The sequence below is a fragment of the Crocodylus porosus genome, unplaced genomic scaffold, assembly GCF_001723895.1.
Source record: "Crocodylus porosus isolate Cpor-Errol unplaced genomic scaffold, CroPor_comp1, whole genome shotgun sequence".
Lineage (NCBI taxonomy): Eukaryota > Metazoa > Chordata > Crocodylia > Crocodylidae > Crocodylus > Crocodylus porosus.
In genome coordinates this window covers 81,127,073-81,133,607 of record NW_017728931.1, presented here as the reverse complement: position 1 = coordinate 81,133,607, position 6,535 = coordinate 81,127,073, and positions in this window count along the sequence as shown.

The window sequence follows — 6,535 nt, the reverse complement described above, 5'->3', positions numbered from 1 at the left end:
CACCCCCTGTCAGGCCATGCTCCCTGTTTAGCCAGCAGGCAGGGGGGCAGATGGGACCACCAGTGCCCTCCCTGTGAGCACCAGCTGGGGAGTGGGGCCGCCAGCCAAAGCGGCCACGCCACTTTGGAAGTGGCCGTGGGACTTCTGGCAGCAGCACGGCTGCTTTTTGGTGAGTGCGATTGGCTGTCAGGGGAGCCCCCCGTTCACTGACTGGTGTCCTCCCTGACTCAAGAGGCACCAGTTGCCCATGATTAATGGTGTGCTAAAACAAGCAATCTACAGAGTTATTCCACAGAAAATAAGTAATAAGTTTGTAGCTTGTTCTAATAATGCCATTAATTGAATGGGGGGACCAAGTGCTCCCTTGTGGCTAGGAGCCCCGTCAACTGAGGGGCTTCCAACCACAGAAGTGCATCACCTGCTGCCAGCCTTGTTCACTGCAGGGCTCGCAGTAGGCAGTGGTGTCAGCTGCAAGGCTCATAGCGGCAGCAGTGTTCTGCCCTCTGCCCCCACTGTGAGCCCCGCACCGCATGAAGCTCACAATGGAAGCAGTATTTTCCCTGCTGCGAGCCCTGCCAGATGTGGTGCTAGCAGCTATAGGACCAGCTGGTTTAGGGGGAGCCCAGGTTTGTGATCCTGGGCTCCCCCTGCTCCAATGATAAGGTGCAATGGGATCTAATGCACGATCCCACAATCATACCTCCTGCTATGCACGTGTGGCATGGCAGGAAGTGCGATTGTGTGGATTGTGCATTAGATCCCATGCGCCTCTACGTGCACATAGAGAGGGCCCCCTAGCTATGTTTGCATTAAGTCTAATACAGGCATTTGATAGGAGTCTCTCCAGGGAGACATCCAGTCTCAGTCTGAAAGCTTGATAAAAGGGTGGAGGAGGAATGCCATCATCTGCCCTATTTGGGTTTTTTTTCCAGCCAGCTGATCCCTTCAAAATACATGGGAAAGCCAGTTTAAGTAAATGTTGTGTTGCTATATCCCTTAACTATCAAGCTGTTTGCATCTGCTGATTGATTTATGTTCATATTTTCCAAGAAGCTCCACTGCTATTTAAAAGTAATTATTGTATGGGTTGTATTCTGCCATCTTCAGTTTGGTAATACCTTATTTTAACATTTGTCAATGTTTCCCAGTGGCAGGCTGGAACAGTCCAGGTTAGGTCTGAGGCTGGCAGGTCCTAGGACCTGGCTGCCACTACTGGCACTGCTTCTCTGTGCTGCCTCTTCTCTGTGCTTCCTGGCTGTGGCATGGCATGGGAAAGCTCTCTGCCACCCAGTTGTCTGGCTGTGGTGCAGTGCAGTGCCACTGAAACCTCCCGCTGCCAAACACCACCAGAGCTAGTTCTGCAGGCCGGATTTAACCTATGGGCCATAGGTTGCTGACCCCACCTTTATTTTATAGTCTCGTTGACTTTTCTTGGTCCAGCTGCAGAATAAGAGAGATTCTCCTGCATTTAGGGTTATCAGAATCTGTTTCTATGTTTGTCTTTTCTTCCTACTGATCTAAATATATATGGCATTTCTTTTTCCTTTTGATTTCTAAAAGGAGCACAGCCTCTCAGACATGAATCATTAATTCCCTCTTATTTCTTCATATATAAATAGACTGACTTTCTTTTTAGCTCCTCTTCCTACCTCAGCATACCCCTTAGGCCTTTTCACTAGCATTGGGCTCTGCTGTTATCTTTGTCATGCACTTATCTTTTTCCTTTCAAGCTATAACTAACTCTGACTTCTTTTTTGTTTTTTGTTTACAGGAGATTTTTCTGTTCTTACTTCAGATATTTAAGCAGTCCCTCAACAAGTCGCTATGCCAGTTGTTTCCTGTGGGGTTTTTTTACATTCAAAGGAACTTATTTACAATGTCCTTTCAGGTTCTCTAGCTCCTTCCTGCTGGTGGATTATAATATGGTGTCCCCTCAGACTCAAGTCAGTGGAGTTCTTCAAAATTGGCTTTAGTAGTTTTATAAACAATTCCTTGGAGGGCAGATTTATATTTTTGATTTTGTTTTGAGGAAATGAATTTTGCAAATGATTATTTAGGCACATCATTCATCATCATGCTCTCCTCTAAGTGATTACAGGCAAATCCCAAATCCTCCTTCTGCTATGTGAGGTATGGGAACAGGGAAGGGTGCCAGGATTCCCAAAAAGGGAGTACAAGCATCTGGCATGCTATGGAGTCCAATTCCTCAGGAGCTCCTTGAAAGAATGTGAGATAATAATAGTCTGCTGCTAACTATTTCTCTGTTACTTTTTTACAGATGCTGCACTCTCATGGAGAAGGGTATGGGCATATGGTGGCTTGGATGCTGCAGCTCTGACCAAGAACTGGTGTGGAAGTTGCTCCCATAGCTTATTTAAAGGACATTTTCCTTACACAGATTGGTCCTGGTGAGTCTTAGGGATGAGCAGCACACATAAAAACAGTAATTCCATGCTAAAATTTGTTAACGCTGGTTTCCCATCTGCACTGTCCCCTCCCTGTACTGTCAATGGGAGCAGCTGTCAGAGGTAGAGCACGGTCATAGGGACCCAGTGGCAGAGAGAGGAGAGGGGTCCAGCACAGTGGTTCTCAAACTTTTTTTTCGTGGACCACTTGAAAATTGTTGAGGGTCTCAATGGACCACTTATTAAACTTTTTTTTGTTCTACAAATCAAAGCCCACAACTCGTGTTTTAATATCAGTACTATTACCTTACAAGTACAGATATTCTTGATTGTTCCACCACCTTTCTGCAGGCCACCTAAGTGGAGCTCGGTCTGCGGACCAGAGTGTGAGAACCTCAGGTCTAGCAGGCTTGGGAGAGCCACAAAACCCTTGCAGGAATCCCGTGCCTGCAGTGCTGTGCTCCTGCTCAGACAGTAGGTGGTGCTGCTGTACTTAGGTTTTATGGCTGCTCTAGCTTTTTTCCTGGGTTGGGGGCTTAAAGGAGTGATAGTTCCATGTTTTTAAGGAAAGGAAAATCTTTTTATGCATCTTTTACTGTCAGGTGTTTTTAGGGCAATTTTTTTTTTTACAGCATATCCATAAATTTATGGACAGTTGGCAACTGCACTGTGTGTATTTGCTTGACTTGAGGTCTGTGCTGAGCTGATAAGGCCAGTGAATCTGTGATTGACCCTAGTGCTCCAATGTCCACTGTAGGACACATGAAATATTATGATATGCAAATCTAACCCCAGAAGGGGAGTGGTGATCAGTGCTTTGGTAAGTCTTCCATGCCTTACTAGTAGACTTCCCCTACAGTTACTGAATAGCTTCTTCCCACAATGTCTGCTTCCTCAGATGTTCTGTGTGGTATGCTTTTGAATGAATTCCACAGACAATATTTGATATGGAAGAATATTCAACTTGGTATATGGCAATATTAATGGGCTGAAGCCAGCATGCAAAAAATGGCTTTAAAAATTAACCAAACCAACAAGAGCCAATCCCTCCAAACAAACAAAAAGAATGCAATACAAAACAACCCCCTCAAAAACCCCAAAACCTCATATTATATGGAGTTATGGGCTTGTTTCCTGAAAACATTTAATAGCTTGTATATATAATATCTGACATTAAACTGTACACACAAAAAGTGGTGCAAGTTGAACGGTCAGTTAACTTTGGCAGTTTTCCATCCATATTTATTTGATAACAGATGGGTAATATACACAGCACATTTTATTAATAATGTGTCTCATTTCTTGGAAAATGTCATGTCTATGAAGTAGAGTTATTGGACCCGACAGTACTGAGAAATGTACTAACCCATTTCATTCAATTATTAAAAGTTAATTATTTGATCCAGCTAGTACAAAGAATAAGTGTGAACTCCAAACATTAAAATACAAATGTTAGGGAAAAGGTACAAGGGAATTACCTTTAAGAGTAGAAAGCATAAAATAGAATGCCATATATACTATACCTTCTTATTATAGCTCTTGTTGTTTATTTGTATCATTAAAGCAAAAGGCGTTTTGCTCACATGTTCTATCCATCTCTAACATTTTACTTGTTAAATTAATAAAAATTAAGCAGCTTATGTAGTGTGAATGGTCAAACATGCCAAAAACTAAATTCTGATCGTATTTGAAGACAATGTTAAAAGCGCATTGAATTAAGTGGAACCAGGATTTTGCTCCCAAAATGCATTTCTTTTACCAGTAGCCTGTCAAGAACAAAAGGTTTCCTTCAGTACTTTCTAACATTCCTTTTATTCTATAATTAACAACCATCTTTTGCACAAAAACAGCAGTGAGAACTTCCCCTCTTTTCAGATGGATTTATTTCTCCTTGTTTCTTTTCCAATCTTCTTTGTCCAGTGCACAACCTTTGTTCTTACAAGTAGCAGACCATCCAGGTTTAGCAATTTCTTACTTTAAATCATTCTAAACATCCATAAAAATGGAACCACTTAAATCTCCTGAAGTTGGTGCTATGGCCACTAGCAGACATTCATTTAAAGGCACCGATCCCAAGAATCATAACTCCTGCCATACCACACAGGCACGTCAGGAAGTGCAAATCTGGGATAGGGGAGTAGGTCCTAATAACGCTGTAGAGATCCTGGACTCTCCCTGCACTGGCAAGCTGGAAGCTAAGTGCCAAACAAATAGCTGATTGTCAGCTTGGGTTTTTAAGACCTGGGTAGACTGGAATGGGATGATCTAGTTGGGGATGGTCCTACTTGAGCAGGAGGTTGGACTAGATGACCTCCTGAGGTCCCTTCTAACCCTAGCTTTCTATGATTCTACGTGGAATAGCTTTGTGGCTCACTTGCTGCACTATTACACAATAAATTGACTTGAATGTATATCTGTGCTACTATTTAAGGCATGATAAAAGATTTATCGTGGCTTAGGTTCCTGGCAGACATTACACTTATATGGCAAAGCTGGGTGTTGCAGTGCACTAGCTACAGAAGCTGGTTACAAGAATATGTAATGTGATCTTTGCTTGTTTTTAATATACTCATTGAAATGCTTTATGACTAGACTGAACTATAACTGAAAACATAATTAGAACATTAGTATAAATGTTTATTCTTGTGATATATGTCATTTTGTGGAAAAACAATATAATTTTGGCATGTTACACAGGGAATTAAGAGAACTCAGGTTATTTCTTAGTTAAATACAGGCCTAATTCTTTTGACCCCACACTGAAAATGGATCCTTATCAGAAGAGGCAGGTGTTGCACTGTACTGGAACACATGTCTAAAGCATGTGCATAGGATTGTTTCAAATGAGATTAAAAGAAACAGAGCATTTCAATGATATACCATTGTTTAGAATCCAGGCCAAGTAATCATAAATCTCCATTAGCTGAGGTCTGTTCAGTGGCTGTGTGAAATGAGTGGATGAGCTCAGTTTGATTTCTTGGCAGGAAGGGCAAAATCTGGGGGAGCAGGGGGGACCGTGTGCAGTGGTGCAGGTACACTCTTTCCTTTGTTTCCTGCTCCAACCAAATTTTAAAACCAACTGCCTGGGAGAGGCATCAACATTTCTGTTTAGGTAATACTGAGAGAGTCAATTGACTTCATGGCTCATTATCATCTCCCCGATTCCTGCTAATCTTTCTACGTCACAGAGGGCTTAATGACCTTCTCTCCTCCTAATGGTCTTGATGTTCCACTATTGAAACAATATTTTCCTCTGCTATTTTGCTGTCTGTTAGCCATTCCTGGTAATGTCTCTCTTCTATTTCACAGTCTTGCAGACTATTTTTAGCTCTAGCTAAAAACCTTAACTCAGGTGTAGAAATGACTGACAGTGAAGTATTGAAGGCACTGGCAAGACACTTGAGGGCTAGATTTTATTTTATGAATCTGAATAAGAGATGAGCATTGGACTATAATGCATAAAGAACTAATGATGCTATCTTTTGCCCTTGTTTTCTAGTTTGTTGTGTTATCTTAAACTTTATATATACTCTAGCAAATTAGTGCACATTCCAATAGTTAATTTCCTTTTGCTTTGATCTTAAACTGAATAAAATAGTGCTAGCCCCCTACCATATTAGCAAACCTTCTAGTTTCCTTTTAACTGGAGGAAAATGTGATGTGTTATAGATGATATGCCTCACCATCCACAACCCCTTTTTTCAGAATCCTAGATCTGCCCATGTTGTGATCTACACCCCAAAACTAAACCAATGATATTTTATATTTTGCTGAGAATTGCAGCAGAGGCCTAGCTAGCAGAGACCAGTAAGGGGAACCGCCTTAGCTTCCTAGCTGTAGAGAGACTTCCTAAATTTCAAAGTTGTTGTACCCGGTGGACTGTCATAGGAGTCTTTTCTTACAGGCTATGTAAAAATCTAGATGTATTCTGCCCCAGTGTTGTTAGGCCCCCACAATGGAACCCTGAAATTAGGAGAGGCAAGACTTTCCTTTTCCAGAGGAAAAAACAAGAAATAGGATTTCAGAAGTGTGTTCCCACCTCAGAGAGAGATCCCGGGTAAGCTCTTTGAAAAAATTATCCTGGCACACATCCAGGAGGGCCTTGCGGGGGAATGCATGCTCAGGGGCAA